Source organism: Epargyreus clarus, unplaced genomic scaffold, assembly GCF_041222505.1.
Source record: "Epargyreus clarus isolate Ecla_fem2 unplaced genomic scaffold, WU_Ecla_fem_2.2 ptg000017l, whole genome shotgun sequence".
Classification (NCBI taxonomy): Eukaryota; Metazoa; Arthropoda; class Insecta; order Lepidoptera; family Hesperiidae; genus Epargyreus; species Epargyreus clarus.
The window spans coordinates 2,129,317-2,149,768 of record NW_027332225.1 but is presented as its reverse complement, the minus strand read 5'-3'; the positions used below and the strand labels follow the sequence as shown (position 1 = coordinate 2,149,768).

At 36.3% G+C, this 20,452-nt stretch overlaps 2 protein-coding genes across 3 annotated transcripts in view; one reads left to right on the top strand and one right to left on the bottom strand.

The window, feature by feature from the left end:
• The window catches only part of LOC140749111 (zwei Ig domain protein zig-8), a 153,161-nt gene extending 152,472 nt beyond the window's left edge, over positions 1-689 (bottom strand). For both annotated transcript variants that reach the window (XM_073082133.1, XM_073082134.1), the window contains exon 1: positions 445-689. The gene's annotated coding sequence lies outside the window, so the exon portion shown is untranslated. The remainder of the gene's footprint in view (positions 1-444) is intronic.
• LOC140749211 (uncharacterized) overlaps positions 1-20,452 on the top strand; it is a 433,472-nt gene that overhangs the window by 390,124 nt on the left and 22,896 nt on the right. The window lies entirely within an intron of this gene.

Sequence of the window (20,452 nt, the reverse complement as noted above, 5' to 3'; positions counted from 1 at the left end):
GGATTGACGACACCATATTTTAGATAAGTAGATTTTAGATTAGATAAAGTATAATATGAACAGAATATTGGAAAAAAGGTTATTACTATTGTTTCATATATAATTATATACTTTCAGAAATAAAACTTTTATCAATTATGGATTTATTGAATAATTTACTTTCATTACGTTATTAATAAATATAGGCTGTAATTAGACTACACATAAAACATGTTTATATTGCTATATACTCAAAATATCATATTTAATATTTATAAGATATGGTTTTAATATCGTAAATCTATTTTTACAAATATACGAAGAATATATCATATTTTTGGTCGCTATAATGTCATTACAAAGCATACAACATAACCGTGTTCGCATTAATTTCAAAAACCACGTGAAAGTATTAAAAATAATGGCGCAAAAAATTCAGACCCAAATTAAAAATACACAACTAACCTGCAAAATGGGAAGGTCATCGCTTGTTGTTTCTGCAAATTGGACAACGGTGGGCGAACAACATTGTTATTAAAACTTATTTTACACTTACACTTCATAGAATACACAGGAAAGTAACACTTCTAAAAGTACACTGAGTTAGGAAAGAGCACAAACACTTCTCAACTTTGATTTCCGGTGCGATCGTAGACCGTCGGTCGTAGGCGACATGTAGCGCGCTACGCTGTAGCGTTCGTAGCGGCCGACGTAACACGACTGACTGCTACGCCGGACTACAGACGGCGCAAGTCCAAACTTAAGATCGGCTGGAACTTAATCTTGTAAATAGCAAGAAAAACTTTCACGAAACATCCCGAAATTGGTACATCAACGCAAATAGCGCGGTTAGCGTAAACTTTTTACTTTACGATTGATGTAACGTAATATTTGGGTTCCGTTCCGGTTCGTACAAATCGTTTCAGCGTCCGTAATTTTTTTCAGTGCCCCTTTTATTGGGCACTTTCTCACAAATATTGATGTTCCGGCCGAGGTGTATAAAAACGAATGTTCTCGTTTGATGTAAAATTTTATACTGAGTTACGTATCAGCGTTTGTAAATTTTAATATTCTGCTCGATAAATCGCTGCATCGTATTTTTTTTTCATGAAACAATGCAAGTAATTATTTGTTGTTTTTTTGTATAATACAAAAGTTGTAAATGTTATAATTCATCCCAGATAAGATGAGAGTCCTGCCTGAGATTGTATACTGACGCTTTGTAATAAAATCTAAATTAGAACGCTTGGGATCACCTGAAAAATATCTCCTTTCCCACACCGTTTACAACTTTTTTTGCCTAATAACAGCAATATTTAGCACTACAGTTATTTGGCAAAACGGTATGTTGCCAGTGCCGTAGTCAAACGATAAAGCTTTATACCACCTTTAAATATTTCTGTAATATTGATTGACTTTCGTGAACCTTCCTTCCATGACATAATAGGCATTCAGTCAATAATTGCTTGAGCTGTAATATTCACGAAATAATTGCTAGAGCAAAGTGGTAGAGGTCGATAATTTGCATATTATAGGGTAATTGAGCGGCAAGCGGCCATAGAACGGGTCGTGGTTTGAATGTAACGGCAACACTGAAACACCTTAACTTTACTAACACACCTAAGTTTTACTGATACACCCTAACTTTAACTGATACACCCTAACTTTAACTGATACACGCTAACTTTAACTGATACACCTAAACTTGACTGACACACCTAAAGCTTAATTGACACACCTTAAATTGACGGTACAAACTTGGGCGGCAAGTGTCCGTAGAATACCTCATGGTTTGAATTTTCAAAAGTAATTTTTTGTAGCCAAGCATAGCTACCAAAATTTACTTTTGAATTTTTCTAAAACTTTATGTTCATTTGGCATAACAAAAAAACTAAACATTGTTATCAGGCCCAAGTTTTGTTCAACTTCCCTCATTAGTAAGACTTGTTCTACTAACGAGGTGTTTACATTTCAAGTTTAGTCGTTTCTACCCTTGTCTAAGCCCTAAGGCATTTCTATAACTTATAAAACACTACGACTTTGTTCGTACTGACTTAGGTTACGCTTTTATAGTGTACTAGCTGACCTGGCGAACTTTGTACCCCCTCAAAATCTTTTTATCAAATATATTTCATATAAAATATAGCCTATGTTACTCGTGGATAATGTAGCTTTCGAATGGTAAAATAATTTTTAAAATCGGTCCAGTAGTTTTTGAGCCTATTCATTACAACCAAACAAACAAACAAAGTTTTCCTCTTTATAATATTCGTATAGACTAACGTTTATCAGCAATTTGGCTTTGGCAGCTTTGGCAGCTTTTTTTTATAATATAGGAGTAGCAGACGAGCATGCAGTCCACCTGATGATAAGTGGCTACTGCCGCCCATGGACATCTGTAAGCGATACAAGCGCTTGCTTTTAATCGTAGTGAGTGCTAAGCCTTAGGACTCTTTTTTCTTTCAACGGGTTAGAACGATCGACTATTTATGGCTTATAGAGACGTAATGAACCCAGATTGAACCTTTTGGCCGTTACTAGGCTACTTTTGTGTCTATTAAGTGTGTGTTTTCGACTGATGTAGCCTACATACCATCTCTGTAATCTTAAAAGCTATTTCGAGAAAAATCCACAAACGAATTTTCATCCTTTGAAAATATCTAGACGCTTAAGTTCCTAAGTTCCCTTTGATCTTTGTATATAATTTCTCAAAGGTGTTTTTGTGAAAACTTTATATTTGCCTTAATTCATTTCATCAAAATTAATGTTTGAAAATTGTTGTGAAGGTAATGTTTACGACAAGCATAAAATTACTCATTCTATTAAATAATTCATTTTATATTATATATTTTTAATAATATCCACCCGATGGTAAATAGCTACTGCTACCATTAGGGATCTGTAATCAATCTTAGATAACATTCGATTCTTACCTGAGACCACAGATGCTACCTTTGAGGAGTAAGCTAGAATGTCTAGATATGTACGTCTCCCTTACCACATCCTTCAAACCAGAACACAGGAGCGCTTAATACTTCTGTTATTAACCAGAGAAAGGTGGCGGTGGTGACATATTGATCTACATATATGAGTATATATAAAATTCTCGTGTTACACTGTTAGTTACCGTACTCTTCCGAAACGGCTTTACCGATTTTCACCAAATGTTATATGCATAATCGGTAGATCTGAGAATCGGCTACTATCTATTATCATTTTCATACCCCTAAGAGATAAGGGTTGTTCACCCTTAACATCTTTTTATTTATATGGCAGCACAACGTTTGCCGGGTCAGCTAGTAACTGTATAAACTAGTTTGATTTTGACACATATCAACAAACTATTGCTTAATACTGCTAAGCTACAATTACTTATAGTTACTGAAAATGAAATAATGTAGCCGATGACACTCCCAAAAATTTAGACGAATCCAACGACACTTCAAGTGTTTAAATCTATGTTGCTACGAGAAAATCTATAAAGCCGTTCGGGCTAAGGCTTGCCAAAAATGAGACATACATATTATATACGCTTGAAAAACATTATTCTCTACGGTAAAGTAAAAATAAAAGTATCTCTGCTCAAAAACATAAATTAATCTAAAGATTTATAACTTTTTTCGTAACTTCTGTTATCATCAAAACTTTTCAATATTTCACCGAAAACTAATTCTCGTTAAGGTTTTTTGCGAAAGTTTTTGAGGAAAGCTAAAGAACCTCCCAATTACAAAGGCTGTCGGTCTTAATTGTCTTCCTCTTCCCGAATTTAGAAGTTTCCTCCTGATTAGGACATTTCATTTCTATTCATAAATTATTATTTGCTCGTGTAATCTACCTGGAGTAAGAAAAGTACATTTTTTCATGTAATTGAAACAACCAAGGATTATTTCCTGTAATATAATATAGCAGTGCAGTGATAGCCTAGTGGTTAAGAATCTCGGCCTCTCGATCGAGGGGTCCGAGGTTCAAATCCCAGGCACCTCTGAGTTTTCAAAGTTACGTGCGTATTAGAAATTAATTATCACTTGGTAAAACGGTGAAAGAAAACATCGTGAGGAAACCTGCATACCTGAGAGATTTATAAAAAATATCTCAAAGATATGTGAAGTCTACCAATACGCACTTGGCCAGGGCGGTGGACTATGGCCTAATCCTTCTCATTATGAGAGGAGACCCGTGCCCAGCAGTGGAACAGTAATGAGTTGGTGATGATGATGAATATAGGAGTAGCAGACACCATGCAGATCACCTGATGGTAAGTGACTGCTGCCGTCTAAGCTGAAATGTCTCGGAGAAGGATGTCTCTCTTTAGCACACGCTTCAAACCAAAACACAGCAGCGCTTAACACTGCTGTTTTTAGGCAGAAATAGGTGTGGCGGTGGTGCCGCCGGAGACGATCCACATAGGGTTCTACCACCTTCAAGCGTGGAGTCCAGCTGATGGTAACTGGTCACTTCTATCCAAATTAATATGTAATCAACATCAAACAGGATTGAAGTAATATCCCATATCAGTGACATTATTACTGCTTTCCCTGGGGAATAGATTGGAAATTGGAAATGTGTCATCAACTCCAAATAGGAACGGAATCGAACACAAATGTGTTGCTATGAGAATTAATTTGGAACACCTCATCAAGTTTTCGCACTTTAGAATGTTGCCACAATTATTTCTGCCTCATGATTAGACATAGGCGTTTAATTAATCTTTAGGAATAATAAATATAAGCTTCAAGTGAAATTTTCGTTCTAAATGAAATTGTGAATTGTTTGTAAACATCAAGGACAATTTAATGTCAAATAGGCTGTATTGCTGGCTGGCTAGTTTACTACGAGTATCTATATAACTAGGGAAGTGTTTTAAAAACAAAAACCCCAACAGCTTAAAAAGAAACTTTCGTCACTCCCACACTTTAACTAATCTAGCGGAACATCATAAGTTAAAGTCCGTTAAGCCATTTGCACTACAGGACGTGCCAAAGAATGACACATTCATAAGCTTGAAAAATGTTACTGTACGTTATCGGATAAAAAAATGAAAAGATTAAACGCTTTCTACACTCACAGCCCCACATTAGGATTTCCTGTATTGTGGGTGCTATGGGCACACACAGACAAACAAACAAACATCCAGAAACAGAAACCTAAAATTCATCATTTACATATCTGTCTGACCGGGGTTTGAACCCAGGACCCTTTGCGCGTCAGAGCGCTATGGTGACCCCTCAGCCACGCGGGTAGTCCACGTCCAGATCCACGCGGGTCGCAATCGTCGATAATAGTGTGTATATCTGTTTTTTCTACCTTAATGATAAACTTACATTAATACTCAAACAAATTTCTAGTAGATTTATATTACGATGGAGGAAAAATGCTTAATTTATTAACACTTCCTCTTATTTATACTTCTAGTTACTGATAAAGGCAGCGTTATCGAGATATTTTTTGTTTTTCGAAAACTTTTCTTGTAGTTGTGAGGGATAAATCAAAAATGAAGAGGGCATTAAATAACCTAGATAAATGCTTGCTTTAAGTTATTTTTTACGGAGTATGTATAATGGTGGCCGCTAGAATAACAAAGACAAAAAAAATTTTTAACAAAAAAATAAAACCGACTTCTATGTCACTACAAAGTAAAAAATAATTGAAATAAATGTTGGTTTAGTACATATTTCTGAAGTCGGCGCTCAATATATTTCGTTTGATAACAGCGTGTCCAATATGAGCGCCGACTTCAGAAATATGTACTAAACCAACATTTATTTCAATTATTTTTTACTTTGTAGTGACATAGAAGTCGGTTTTATTTTTTTGTTAAAATTTTTTTTTTCACCCTTTTTAGTGATGATATGCTAACGTTTGTATTAATATTATGTAAAATTGTATAAATGTGATCATGAATAAAGGTAAGGTCTGAATAGATACGGATTGGACCCACCCGCTCGCAGGGCGCTGCCGCGCCCTTTTCGCTTAGTTTTATATTGTCTTACATGTTCCAACCTAACCTAACCAATTCAATACGAAACACTATAGGCGAAGCTTTATGAGATACTAATTATTGGCTAGGTTAGGTAGGAACAGATAAGTAAATAAATCAAACTAGGTGGTAAAACTCTGCGAGTGAACCGGTCCAATTTACCTTAATTCAATAGTTAAGAAAAGAAAAAGGAGTTGATGGTCAAATTTTTCATCATATATCTCTGTCTAGCTACTTCATTACAACAAATGTCTAATCTATATACTTTACATGGGAGGCACCTCTGCATCATCAGGATTGAAGAATTGAAGGTCATATCTTCCATCATATGTCTCTACTCAAAGACCTTATCATATATTCGTAAGCTCCAAATGCCTAAGTTGTATGGTTGAGGCAGGAGGCACTTCTGCATTATCAGAGTTGAAGAGTAGAAGGTCAAATTTTCCATCATATATCTCTACCTATCAACCTTATTGAATATTCATAAGCATCAAATGCCTAACTTGTATGGCTGAGGCAGGAGGCACCTCTGCATTATCAGAGTTGAAGAGTGGAAGGTCAAATTTTCCATCATATATCTCAACTTATCGACTTTATTAAATATCCATAAGTTCCAAATGCCTAACTTGTATGGTTGAGGCAGGAGGCACTTCTGCATTACCAGGGTTGAAGAGTTGAAGGTCAAATTTTCCATCATATCATGATAACCTAGATACTCAATGTTCATTTTAAGTTTCATGAGAATTGAGTGGGCAGAAGGTAAGTTGTCATAAAATATGTAAAAAGCAGGGGTAGTGATGATGAGTTCCACCCCATAACTCAAATTCTAATCATCAGAGCGTACTAATGTTAAGGTAGGAAAGTACCGCAACGAAACACCCTTTCATATGAAAAAAAGAAAATTAAAATTGGTTAAGAAATACTCGACTTATTCAAGTTTATATGAAATCGGGTTTTTCCAATTTTCCGGGAAAACTGGCGGAAATTTTCAAATTTCCTCGAAATGGGACCCCCTGTGAAACTAGCCGCATACAATGGTGTATGAATCATGTCGATCGGTCGCGGCATCGCGAAAAAATCGCCGAACAAACATAAAAAAAAAAAAAAAAAAAAAAAAATATATATATATATATATATATATACGGTCGAATTGAGTAACCTCCTCCTTTTTCGAAGTCGGTTAAAAAAATAAAAAGTCTTGAATATAAATGGGGATCGCCATATGAGAAACAGACATTGTTCAGCGTTTTCGCTTTATCAGTTAAACCGTAGTAGGTAGACAGTTCACATTTTCAAAATGCATTTACTTCTATGGCTATACTAAAATATGCTTAAAAATTTTAAAAATTTCTATACTAAAATATGCTAAAAATAAAGAAAAAAAAAAAATTTGATGATACAGAACCCTCCATGTGCGCATTTGACTCGCACTTGGCCAATTTTTAAATAAATTATTTAACACTATATTGCTTTACGCTAGAAATGGGTGAGATGGTAATACCTTCCGGGAGAACTATACTCTGCCTGAAAACGGAGACTAAACACATATATTGTTGTAAAATTATTTATTTACTCGGATACCACAACGTTATTTGACATACAATACAATTTTCTACATTTACACAAGCCAACTGGCTGGAAAAATAACTTTTTTCAAAATATTATTACCCATACATTTGCGTGATTAACTTTTAACTGTACTTAAAACTATTTCTGCGTCATAACAAGCGTGAAGCGCTGCTGTGTTCTGGTTTGAAGGGTGTGGTAAGGGAGATATACTTTGCCGAGGCGTTCCAGCTTAGTCCTCAGGGGTAGCGGCGCTTCTGTGGCCCACCTCAGATAGGAATATTTAATCCTATGATTAATTACAGATGTCCATTCATGCCTGACAGTTCATAAACAACATTATCAAAATGTATAAAATATATGCACCGCCCTTTTCCAGCGTGATCGAAAATGGCTTAAACTGTAAGGAAAAAGATAATTTGATGATACATTCTATAATATAAGATTAATTTTATTTACGAGTGACGTAGGATTATGTGAGATTCTTACCGCACTAAAACCCCCCCGGTGGCCGTCCTCGGCGCTGCGTAGAGGGCTCCGGGATCTCCAAAGGAACGCAACCGGGAGTTTTATTTACCTGGATACCACAACCTTACAATAAAAATGTCAAATTTGCTACCGTTAAACGAAGCCCGATTAAAAAATGTAAAGCCAACCGGCCGGAAAAATAACTCATTTCAAAATATTTACATTCCCCATACATTTGCGTGATTAATGCCGCTGTTTGATAAGGGTGGAGGGAGGACGTCAAACTGTGCTTAAAACTGATTGATGGGAAGTAAATTATTTCTTCAAATTTAATTATTGTAAGTAGGATATTATTTTTCGTGTTCAGTTATTTTTAATTAAAGTAGCAAGTAGCAAGTGATTTAATCCGCCAGATGGTAAGTAGCAAATGTTAACCATGGATATCTATAATTAAGCCTAGACAAGATAAGAGTTCTACCTGAGGTAGGCCACAAATGTGTTGCTACCCGTGAGGACTAAGTTTGAACGTCTCGGCCATAGATTAGTAAAGATTACTCACTCCTAATAAGAAAATGTACCCAGTTTTGAGAATTGAAATAGTTGCGTAAAAAAGTTTTGCCACGTCTTCGTGCTAAAATGTCTCTAAAATATTTGAAATAATTATTTATTTATGATGTAAGTTAAGCAGTATTAGTTATTTATACGTAAATTTTCTCTAAAAATGTTTTTATTTGTCAAGAATTCAAAAAAAGAACTTTCTAATAAACCGTTTGTGGCTTCATTCAATTTCAAGGCGGCGAAGTATCTTTACTAATCTACGGTCTCGGTTAAGTACGTTTCCCTTACACCCAAACCAAACCAATACATACGAGTAAATAGATTTAGGTAAGCATATTAATTATACCGTTCTAAAATTATAAGACACCTTTATGCTTGAAATTTTGAAATAAATGTCCGAAACGTTGCGTGAAGCCAGCATGATGAATAGATTAAACCTTGTGATAAAATAATTTGATGTTATAGTATAAGTAATATTAATACTACGATTGTCCTAGTGGTTCAAACTCGGTCTCCCAACCGAAGGATATGAGATTTAAACCCTAAATACGCGCGTCTGATTCTCATATGACATTTACGTGCGTTTTAGAAATTAATTATTGTCATTTACTCTAACGGTGAAGGAAAAGATTATGAAGAAACATACACATGTGAGAAATGTTAAAGAAAAAATCTCGAATGCGTATGAATTCTACCAATTCGCAATGTGTATGCCACTCATTGTCAATCACTCAACTTTTACATAAACATAAAAGAAAAGAAAAAGATTCATTACATGTTATGATAAAATATACGTTCGTACTCGTACTTACGATTCCCATAAAATCAAATACCATTTATTTTTCGCAAGAGTATATTTTCTCATGGTGAAATACAAAAATAAGCCGTCGTGTTTATTTCAAACAAAATGGAAGTGCTTCGTTGTACTACGAGCAAGAAGCCGATATTAGAATTAGAATTAGAATCGTAACTAATATTATAAATACGAAAGTGAGTTTCTTTGTTGGTTTGTTTGTTACGCTTTTACGCCTTAACTACATAATAGATTGTCATGAAATTTTGTACACACGTGATCTAGAAAAGGACAAAATACCTTTTATCCTGAAAAAGTACTATTTCCGTGACATAGATAAAAATAAACTAATCTTTTATCCTGTTCAGCTACATCATCATCATCATCAACCATTACTGTTCCATTTAGGCCATAAACCACCGGGCTGACCAAGTGCGTATTGGTAGATTTCACATACCTTTGAAAGCTTTTTTTTAAGATTTCTTAGGTATGCAGGTTTCCTTACGATGTTTTCCTAGGCCGTTTAAGCGTGATCATTAATTTCTAATACGCACATAACTTTGAAAAATCCTAGGTGTGTGTCTGGGATTAGAACCTGGGACCCCTCGATGAAGAGGCCGAGTTTTCTTAACCACTAGGCTATCAGGCTAACACTGCTGTTATTAAGTAGAAATACGTGTGGCGGTGGTGCCGCCGGAGTCGAACCACAAAGGGTTCTACCTTGTATTATCACCAACCTCCGACTGCGAGCGAAGCCGCTGGTAAAAGTTAGTATACTTATATTTATATGTTATTTTACTGCTCAGCGCTGAACACGGACATAAGGGCTCGAACACAAAACTGCGATGCGACGCGATGCGAATTCGCAACGCAGAAAATTGCGATGCGAATTGCTGCGATGCGATATCGTGCGGCGTAGCGTCTCTTAGGGTGACCAACAACAACAACCACTGTGCGATGCGAATCAATTCGCAAGTTCTTGCGATGCGTCGAGGCAGCTCGCAGATTTTTGCGATGCGACGTCGCATCGCAGTTTTGTGTACGAACCCTAAATAACGCTTATAAAATATTTGGTATTTGTCATACACATTTGTTTTTGAAAACGTTTTTTATCACATTGCTGAGTTGCTGACATACTTGATTTAAGAGAATTTTATGTATTCAAATGGAATTTAAAATTCTACTCTCAAAGAATAGAAGGACTTTTAGACAAGCAATTCATTTTTATGTAGATCGTGTATTCTAAGACTTAAGAATGTAAAGATTCTATAAGTAATACTAGATTAAGCGCGATCTAAATTTAGCTAAACAATCGGTAGTGGTTGAGTTTCATGTGTATTTATACTCATATGTATCGATGGACATTAAGACTTCGGTCTCAGTTGCTATCTCTGTGTAGCGGACATTAAATCGGTTCAGAGACCTTCCGGCTTTGAAAATGCGTTAACCTTTAGTCGTTTACCTGTACCTTCCTCAAATATGCATTGAAACAGGATCCTCAATTATGCTCTAGATCTCCCTGCAATGGGGAGATTTTCCATCAGTCGGCGTTGGGACATGATGGAAGTATGCTCCAACCGTTTCTTTATAAATGAAGAAGCGCCGTGTTAAAAAATAAAAATCATAATCGATTGAAATTTTATGACCGCAAGGGTCCAATTTTAGCGATGCCGCACATTTCACGACGCGACATTGCAACGTTATACGATTCGCAGCATGCCATGATGCGACGCCGAATCGTGTCGTCGCGTCGTCGCACTGTCGTGTCGTGGAATATAACGAAAATTTATGACTTACGCATAAGATATGCGTATAAAACGCAAGTGTCTTGACAATTACTTCGTGGGCAAGGAGCCTTAGCCGTATCATTTGACTCACAAAACAATAGCAACATTCGATTCCTGATAAAGAAATGTCATATTGACATAAGAGTTTATTCATCTTCAACCTCAAATACTCAGCTGAATAAACAATAATATCTTGTATTGTTTGTACGCAGGCAATTTGTCGCAATCTCAAGGATTGTCGTACACGGAGTGAAAGCTCCTAATAAAATTAGGCAGAGATCCAAATGTATTTTCATTATAACATAAAGTAAGTCAATTCTTCCATCTGCCAAATGGCCTATGCGCCAAACCATGGCACATTTTGAACTACTTTCGCTCGAAATCTTTGTTGTTGGCCATAAAACTAGTAAAAATTCTCTGTTTCGTTCGACTTTTAAGCGGGTCACGGCATTTTTACTATCGTAAAAGACGTGTTGCAGCCATTTTAGTAGTAGATAGAATTTTGTACATATTTATTTTATTATTTCGTGACATGATTTTTTTTCTGTTAGATAAATCAGTGACCCGCGTAGCTCTGTAGGTATTGGTTATAGATCTACTACTAATACGTCTTTATTAGTAGTATATCTATGGCATTGGTACTTTCTACTGATATAAAAGGTTCGAGGTTCGATTCTATCTTAATGATAAATTTCAGTAACTCATTTGAGTCTGGTTATTTGTAATATCATATAGTGCATCTATTATTGCATAAGGTATTATTTTAAAGGCAAAAAGGCGACGCACAGAAACATTTCGCCTTCTTTTTTATCGTAATTTATATGTTCCTTAGGTAAGTTCTTTTACATATCTCGGAGAAGACTATGACATAAATATATTCAAAGCGGTCAAGATGTATGCAGAACTATAACTTACTGTATAATAAAACAGATTATATAAGAAAACCAAAAAATTATGATCAAAAATTTGCTTGCTGGAAAGAACAGTTACTTATTAAAGAAATCATAAATGATAATCAAAAATTAATGTCCATGATGTTCTAACAGTGGCCTGTGTTAGAAAAAAATGTAAATTATGTTTTTATAAGCATTTAGATTAGCATGTTTTATATTTTGACAATCTTTTGCTTTTCCTAAAAGATTTTCATTATTTCCTACAAAATGAATTAACCTTTTATTATTGTCTTTTGTGAAATTATGTATTGCCAAATTTGAAAACTAATGGCGTATTAAACAATTAACAATTTGAAGGTGGTAGAACCCTTTGTGGTTTGATTCCGGCGGCACCACCGCCACACCTATTTCTATAATAACAGCAGTGTTACGCGCTGCTGTGTTCCGGTTTGAAGGGTGTGGTAAGGGAGACAGACTTTTCCGAGGCGTTCCAGCTTAGTCCTCAGGGGTAGCGGCTCATCTGTGGCCGACCTCAGGTAGGAATATCTAATCCTATCTGGGGTTGATTACAAATGTCCCTGGGCGGCAGTAGCCACTTACCATCAGGTGGACTGCATGCTCGTCTGCTACTTCTATATTTAAAAAAAAATCCTATTTTTATGGTTTGAAGCCTGCGATATTAAACTCGCCTAAAATCCGTAGTTCGCGTCGGAAGTTAACGATTTCTTAAATGACCCCAAAGTTTCTGGATTGGCATGGGTCTTGGGCTGTTTCCTTATCGGTCACCGTAGCGCTGAATGGGGAACCCTTTTTATCTACATAGAGATTTATTACCGATCTCGATACACTGTTAAGCTTTCAAAGCTGTCAATGTACACGTAAGAAAAATGCACTGGAGTTCCAGTGGGAAATGAAAAATGGTGAAAGTCATTTTGGGGATTTTTTATTTTACCTTGTTTTAAAATAACATAATAGCAACTTACTGTGTGTTAAAAATCTAATGAACATACTAATAAAATAAAGATATTGTTTGGGCCATTTACAACTTTTATTATTCCCGCGTAAAATACAACTCTCCTGCCAAGAGAGTTCTTTTTATTTTTATGCTAATGCATACAATCGTGTAGCGCATACAGTCAGTGACTATATAAATAGACACTTATTATTAAAAAAATAACACATAGCGAAAGTAAGAGAATATAATTATTATAATACTATAAGTAAATAATTTGAATATATTTCTAACAATACTTAGTAAGCGACACCAAATAAGACAGGAGTCCTCACCAAGGTTTTTTTTATAATATGGAGGCTTACCGTCAGTCCATCTGATGGTAAGTGGCTACAACTTCCCACGGAAATGTAATCAATGGAATGATGGATATGTAATCAACCCCTCATAAGATTTTTATCTGAGATCGGCCACACATCGGCCATTACTGAAAAATTCATACGACCGTTTTTTCTCCCTTAGCACACACTTAACACTGCTGTTATTAGGCATAAATGTGGTGGCACCGGAGTAAAATCATATTTACAACAAGCTAACACTACCTCATAATAATATAGAATAATATAGTGTTCAGTCTTAATTTCCATCAAAATAATTGCAAAATCAGATACGAACCGCTATGTAATTCGATGTACGGTTACTCTCGTTAATTTACCGCGTATTTGGGTTGATTGCGATACAGCGATGGATTTTAGTGTAAAATTATTTGAATATTCCCGCAACAAATTTTCAGCGGGAACCCATTTTATTAACTTTTACTTTTGAAGTATTATGAAGCATTCTTCAAACCTCTTGTGGTCCGTGCCCAGCAGTGGACCATAAAATTGATTGAAGCCAATTTAAATATCAGTCTGGAATGAATAGTAATTTGGATATTTTTAGCGTATTAAAGAAATTGCAAGTATGTCTTTTTATGTTACTTTTATTTCTCATTTATTTATTCCTTAATTCATACTGACATGTAAATGAATTGCAACATATTATATATTACGTTGACACACATGTTTACTGCTCACAACTACATTATGTTATAAAGTTTAATTATATGTAATAATTGATTATTGGTTAATACGTGATACGCGGTTTTTAAAACACGATACGCCTTTTTGCCAATATTTAGACCCAGTTGTATGGATCGTGGTCACCGCGGAACTCGGCAATATTGGCAAATAAGAAAAAAAAAACGATATTGTGAGTAACGCGTATTGTGAGTACTAACGGGTACATATTAATATAAACTCTAATTTTATCTGAGGTAGATTAAAGATGTCCATCGACGGCAGTAGCCACTTACCACCAGGTGGACTGCATGCTCGTTTACTACTTCTATATTGTAAAAAGGTTTTTTTTGGTAATATAAGACTAGTAGACAAGCATGCAATCCACCTGATGGTAAGTGGCTACTGCCGACCATGGACATCTGTAGTCAACCCCAGATAGGATTAGATATTCCTACCTGAGGTCGGCCACCGATGCGCCGCTACCCCTGAGGACTAAGCTGGAACGTCTCGGAAAAGTATGTCTCCCTTACCACACTCTTCAAACCAGAACACTGCAGCGTTTAACACTGCTGTTATGACAGAAATATGTTTGGCGGTGGTGCCACCAGAGTTGTACCACAATGGGTTCTACCTACAACTGTAACGTTCACCACCTTCAGCTGTATCGCTTATCATTTTATTTTACAGCACAAACACAATTGGTCGCAAACTAATAAATTCATGTTTTGATTCAAATTACGTTCATTAGAACCAGTTACGCTGATATGATATCTGATTTATCATTAATGTCAGAAATTTACGTACATTTTGTGAACAATACAGCTATGAATTTTAGGCCGAAATTATTTGCGCCACAAATTTATGATCAATATTTCAGATTGATATTACAGTAGCAATTAAGTCTGACTCTTTTTTTTTTTGTTTACGAGGGGGAAACCTTCAAAAGGTACCCTATGCCGTGGGAGCGATACCGGGTTATGTGGGATTCTTACCGCACTAAAACCCCCCCGGTGGCCGTCGTCGGCGCTGCGTAGGGGACTCCGGGATCTCCAAAGGAACGCAACCGGAGTCCTCTTAGCGCGTTGCCCCGTCGGGCTCCGCCCAGGCGAGCCTGACTCTGCCACGCTCCTAATTTTTTTCGACTTTCTACTCACAGCCCCACACTAGGATTCCCTGTGTCGTGGGTGCCATGGACACACATAGACAAATACACAAACACCCAGACCCAGATAAGATTTAAATTCATCATTTAGATCTGTCTGGCCGGGGACTAAATCTGGAACCCTGTGCGCATCAGACCAATATGGCGACCGCCTCGCCATGTGGGTTCTCAATCATCAGTTAAGCAACTCACCTGTGGCTGATCTTAGACAGAACTCTAATCCAATCTCGGAATGACTACAAATATCCCTGGACTGCAATGGCTACTTACCATCCAGTGGACTAAATGCTATTTCGCAACTTCAAAATTATAAATACCAAAATAATAATTCCTCGAACTTGTTGTATCTTTTCGATAATGCGATGACAATGGCAAATGTGAATATTTTGGCTTATAATACGAATTTTGTTCGGAGTTTTGACACAAACAATCGCTTTCTTTAACATAGATAGATAGTCGGAAACATCGTGATTTCGACGGCAATCCTTCAGGGGTTTGGGTGTGGTACAAGTTATAAGGGATGTAAATGGATGTAAATTTTATTTCTTGTATAGTTTAGTCCAAAATGTGTAAAAAGAATACATACAATCTGTGATATTTATTTATAAGCATATAAATTACATTAATAATAAATTTACTAACTATATCACGATTGAATTTATATAAAAATAGAAATAATATGCTAAAAGAATATTTTAAATTAAAACTAAAAAGCTGAATCCAAATTTCCGTTGAGACGGAATCCAAATTTCCTCTAAGACGGATATTTGGATTGGATGGATGAGTTCCCAATCGCTGACAACATTACCACTTTAGTTATTAATTAATCTGTGATTGAAAAAACGCACATTTTAATTTACCAAAAGATAACGTATATAACATGTTTGTTCAATAATATATCTATGCTATTTTTTTTGCAATTAATAGTCGTAATTAATGATGCGTTTTTCAATAACATTTTAACGCAGATATTATTTTTTTAGTGTTTTTTTACGAGTAATTGATTCTGATGCTAAGCAAGATCTGATATCCCGGTTGTAAAATCAGCAGCCAGGAAGTAAAAAAATATTATGTTGATTACGTTATAATCTATCGTCGATTTTTTTAATAATATAAAAGTAACAGACGAGCGGCGATCAGGTGGACTGCATGTCAACCTGATGGTAAGTGGCTACTGCCGCCCATGGACATCTGTAATCAACCCTAGATAGGATTAAATATTCCTACTTGAGGTTGGATACTGATGCACTGATACCCCTGATAATTAAGATGGAATGCCTTGGCAAAGTGTGTCTCTGTTACCACAACCTTCAAACTAGAACACAGCAGCGCTTAACACTGTTGTTATGTAAAAATAGTGGCAATAGTGTGGCGGTGGTGCCGCCGGAGTCGAACCACAAAGAGTTCTACCACCTTCAAATCAATCTTTCAAATACTGCATTGCATTTTTCAAAGCAAACATGTATAAATATCTAAGAAATATTGGAAAATCTAGTAATGAAAATTTTACTGTAACGCACTATCTTGAATATTGTGCATGCAGAAGATAAATGAGTTGTTATGTGATAAACATCGTGGGAGACGCTGCCTCCTGAACCGAGCCTATTTTGAAACTAAACTTACTGTACTTAACACTAAAAGAAAGTCCTCTTACTGTAGGATGCCATTTATGATGCACGAGACAAATTTGTTACATTTTAATATTTGACCCACTGCCCTTATAACTTAGACCACCCCCTATATCGTTGACACGGAAGTACCTTCTAGCTTTATTTCCGACGCCGTAAAAAGGCTGCGAAGGCAAAAGCCGGGAATTTGTTCGCGGCTTGTTTATGTCCATGTTGGAAAGGGTTCTAAGGGAGGAAGGGGTAAATTGTATCATTTTTAACCCCTAGTTATGACGTTACGACAAATATTTTAAGGGTTAATTGGTTGAGGCGTTTGGAGGTTGAAATTGATACTTATTTCATTATTTTTTTATATTTGAAGATAATTTATAATAAATAAATAAAATATATTTTTCGTTATTTGTAAAGGCCGATATTTTCTGAGAATTATAAAACCGTTTTTTCTTCTAAAAGTATTTATTGTAATTTAAAAAGGTACTATTTTATAACGAAATTATCACAGTTATTTTATTTATTTTCATTACCTAGTGTTTGGTTTTATGTAGTACCCCCTCTTCCACGGGCGACAGTCGCCACTTACCATGTGGAACACATGATATTTTTATCACTTCAATCAGATAAAAAAAAACAAAATCTTCCGCTATTAAGTTAAGATTAAAACTACTTCGCAACAATCCGCTACAAATATGTATGATGGTATATATTTTAAACCATGCAGTATGTACCACCCTCCCTCCCTCAAAGGATGCATGCAGATGCAAAAATTAAAAATATATACCATCATACATGATTGGCATCAGGCATGGTTTAAAATATATACCATAATACATATTTGTAGCGGATTGTTGCGAAGTAGTTTTAATCTTAACTTAATAGCATGGATTTCCGCAAAGTATAGCCTGATACAATTAACTATCTAAAATCTTCCGCCATTAATTTAAGATATTTTGAAAAATTATCCTCAATATATTCCACTAGTGGTCAGTTTAATGAATGTCTTGTAAGAGCCAACTTAAAATAAACTATAGCGTTCAAAATTTATGGTCTTATCTGGTAGCTTTAGTCAAAAAACGGGACATTTATCAAACGTACTGGCGCAGTTGGTTGCGCTCCAAATCTCCTTACACAAAGAGGTTTAGCTACTAGGCAGAGTATAAACTCTTTCTACTCACAGCTCCACACTAGGATTCCCTGTGTCGTGAGTGCCATGGACACACACATAGACAAACACACAAACACCCAGACCCAGAAACAGAAATCTAAATTCATCATTAAGACATCTGTCTGGCCGGGGATCGAACCCGGGACCCTTTGCGCGTCAGACCGGTATGGTGGCCGCTCCGCCACACTGGTCGCCAGAAAGTAAGAATAAATAGTATTTTGTTACACACTTATAAAAGGTTACCTGAATATAATATTTGTTTCTAAGATAGGAGTAGCAAACTGGAGGCACCACCGCCACATCTATTTCTGGCTATATATAGTAGTATCAAGCGCTGCTGTGTTCTGGTTTGAAGCGTGGGGTAAGGAAGACATACTTTTTCGAGGCGTTCCAGCTTAGTCCTCAGGGGTAGCGAATCTGTGGCCGACCTCAGGTAGGAATATCTAATCCTATCTGGAGTTGATTACAGATGTCCATGGGCGGCAGTAGCCACTTTCCATCAGGTGGACTGTATGTTCATCTGCTACTTCTATATTATAAAAAGGTGCTACTGCTGCCCATGGACATCTATAATTAGCCCCAGATAAGATTAGTTTCCTACTTGAAGTTTGCCACAGATGCTCTACCCCTGGGGACTAAGCTAGAATGCCTCGAAAAGGTATCTCTGCCTTACCACAATACAGCAGCGAAGAGATATCGCTGCAGTCGAACCACAAAGGCTTCTACAAGATTTAACAATGTCCCAACAAATACGACTCATTTCACAATATTAATTTTTTATTGCATTTATTAAATTTTCCATGTTATAATACGAATCGATTGCTTTATTTTGTGTCTTTGTGCTATTGAAAGTAGTAGTAAAATATTTTTTATTTCCTTTTTACTACAAGCAACTTCCGCAGTAACATAGGCAGTCAAATTACCCGGATTACTACTGGCAGTAAGATTGGTAGTAACACGGTCAATAAACCAAAATTCGTAACCTTGACACTATTTTGCGAATGTTTTTTGAGTGTATGTATGTGTGTATGGGTCATTCTTTGGCATTCCCTGCAATGCAAAGGCTTGACGTATCTTAATATCGGAGGTTTCTTTATTTGTCTAAGTTGTGAGAGAGACTTATGCTACAATACATCTTTCTTCGGTTAAGTTTTTTGAAAGAGTCTGGTTTTTGATTTTATAAAACTAATCATGAAAAATACATTGACAGTCAATGAATCTTTTATAAATATTAGCATTAAAATTTTAAATCTCTCCAAGGCATAATTTTTATACTTTCACAACTCTAATTAAGAGCAAATTGTACTAACTCCTCGCTTAAAAGTATCTTTTAAACTGTTAACTGAGTAAAAAGGCTACTTAACTGTAGTTTTAAAGAGCTCACTTCACTTAAATTTAAAATTCTCCCGAAGTAAACAATCTGTTTGTTCATCGACATTCTTAAGACTTTGTAGCGCTACGAGCGTAGCACCGTAGAGCATTCGTAGCTCTACAGCCCGTAGTCGGTCTGCAAAATGCTACGTAAAATTGTACTAAACCTTTTATTTAGGACATGCTTTTAGGCGCAAGAAGGATATAAACTTTGTTTATGTATCAATGTATTTTCGCATATTTAATATTGAATTAATATTAATGTTATTTTAGGGATATTCGTTAAAGGTAAAGGGGGTAGAACGCTTCGAAGTTCAATTACAAATTATAACCACACTTACTTCTTTCACAGCGCCGGCTTTGAAGGAGAGTTATTTTTACACCCCTCTTGAAGAGCCCCATGTCATAGTCCTGAGGGAATACCTCAGGAGGAAGTTCATTCCACAATTTGCACGTACGCATTAAAAATGACCGAGCAAACCGAACCGTGGAGGACCGCCACGGGTCAAGCTGATGTGGGTGAAACCTCATCCTTCGGCGAGTGGTGCGATGAAGGAAGGGTGATGTAGGCACCAGATCGAACAGTTCCTCAGAACACACACCATTGTAAAGCCGGTAGAACACGCAGAAGGAACTTTTTTTTTATAATATAAGCGTAGCAGACGAGCATGCGGTCGACCTGATGGTAAGTGGCTACTGCCCATGGACATCTGTAATCAACCCCAGATAGGATTAGATATTCCTACCTGAGGTCGGCCACAGATGCGCCGCTACCCCTGAGGACTAAGCTGGAACGCCTCGGAAAAGCCTGTCTCCCTTACCACACTATATGGTGTACAGTGTACACTTACTACACAATATGGTGTAGACAGATAGATACACTTACACTAAGCTTTTCATCGTATTCTTTAAAGGTCTGGTCAGGGTCACACACATCTGTTTGTGGCCTCAGTAGGACTCCAATTCTACTTAGGGTTGAAAACATGTCATTGGATTAGGCTCGCTTAAAATAAAGTAATGCTACTATTTGTAATCAATATGTAAATAATATTACGTAGTCATTTATAGCAGTGGTAGCCTAGTGGTTAAGAAACT